Below are 1,965 nucleotides of genomic sequence, written 5' to 3' on the forward strand. Positions count from 1 at the left end.
TGTCATCTTGCTGCTTCTAAGTACCTGTGTTTAGGTGTGCTCCTTGGCTCAGCGCGCTGGAGAGAAATAAAAGGGGACTGTGGGCTGTATAGTGGAAGTGCCAGAGTTGGTGAACGGGAGAGTCCTTCTGCTGTAGTATGCTATACAGTGATGGCACTCCGCATCCTGTTCACGCAGTAGATTGGAAAAATGCCCCAAATTACTTCCCATCAGATTTCAATCTGAAAACGGATTTACCTACAGAAAATAATGGAAAGAATGGTCAGTCATTTTATCTCTGGACATTAAATGAGATAAATTTACAGCTGCTGCCCTCCATTTCTGTGGTATTGGACGCATGTTCTATATAAATAAGACATAACCACTTAAGAGTGTAATATGCCTATAACAATTAACCTCAGTGTTGTCACTACAATACTACTTTCTGAAACTACTAGGTGTGGTTTAGAACCACCTTTGCCCAGCCAAGTTAGTACAGTAGAAAAAACCGATACGTGAGCTGATACCAAGGGCTCAAGTAGAAAGCAAGTACTATTCCATTTGATACCAATTTTTAGTAAGACGTCTCTAAGGCAAATAGTGAAAAACAAGATTGTACTAAATCCCATTCACTGTGATTTAAATATGATACCTCTTTATAGAGTCTTGAGATCCTTTTGGACTAGCTTTTTATTGGGAGAAAAAAAGCATTCAACATAAGGGAGAACCGATTACAAGGATCTACATATAACCCCCTCCCTGGGGGAATGGAGAACAGAAAAGTGGGTGAAGGGAGACATCAGACAGTGTAAGACATGACAAAATAATAATAATTTATAAATTCTCAAGGGTTCATGAGGGAAGGAGGAGCAGAGAGGGAGGGGAAAAATGAGGAGCTGATACCAAGGGCTCAAGTAGAAAGCAAGTGTTTTGAGAATGATGATGGCAACAAATGTACAAATATGCTTGACACAATGGATGTATATATGGATTGTGATAAGAGTTGTATGAGCCCCCAACAAAATGATTTTTTTTTTAATGGTTCAACATGTGTTGGCCATGATTGAATTCATAGTTAATTGTGCTGGCTGGCTTTTCTGCTGAAAACACCATTGTGGGTTCACAGGGACCAGAATACCTTTCCCCTTAGCAAACTAGTTTATGGGTTTTGAACTATTTAAAATAAGACTGCATTTCTCCAGGAGGGACATCAATGAGGTGTGACTTCAGAGTATTAAGAGAATGCTCACATTGGAAAGAAGTGTAGACGGATGGACTGACTGGTAGAGTAGCCTCCGAAGTGTCTGGTTGAGGACAAAGACATGTCTCAAGTATAAACACGACCAGCTCACTAGCTGTCTCTGAAAGTGACTAGTTTTAGATTAAAAAGAACCAAATAAGACAATTAGAGAATTATGACCCTAGATATGTTTTTAGGTCTTTCTAGCTTGAGCTTTCAAAAAGGAAAGAATTTTAATTGTCCCAAAACACAGTCTGTAATTGTATTTTCTTTTTTCAATACAGCACTCACACTAAATCTAGTTTACATTTCTGTCAGTCCACTTGAACTGGACTCTGCTTCTGTATGTAGTAGGTGCTGGTAAAGAATGTTCAAATCTACTTATCTGTATAACTTGGAGAGAAAAAAAAAAAAGACGTCCCCAAGCTGAGGAGGGTGAAAGGGTCACTTCTTGAGAGCATGCAGGCAAATAACTCAGAGGGACGGACCTCAGAGTGATGTCCCTGTAGTAACAGGTTACTTTCACTTGTATACACTTTCTACCATAAAAGTTATTCATATGCATAGGATTTCAAGGACCCTGTTCTCCTATTTTTAGGAGCTAATTAGCCCCGTGGGGTGCAGTGGGTGGGTGGGTAGGGGAAGGGGAGTGCCATGGCTGCCAAGGGCGTGTTTCTCAAGCTTCAATATCAAGAACTCACTGTCAGGTATGGATTTTTTTCTCCTTCTACAAGCTTTATTGTTTT

The sequence above is a fragment of the Echinops telfairi genome, unplaced genomic scaffold (genome assembly GCF_000313985.2).
Source record: "Echinops telfairi isolate 266 unplaced genomic scaffold, ASM31398v2 ScPeMD7_140;HRSCAF=443, whole genome shotgun sequence".
Lineage (NCBI taxonomy): Eukaryota > Metazoa > Chordata > Mammalia > Afrosoricida > Tenrecidae > Echinops > Echinops telfairi.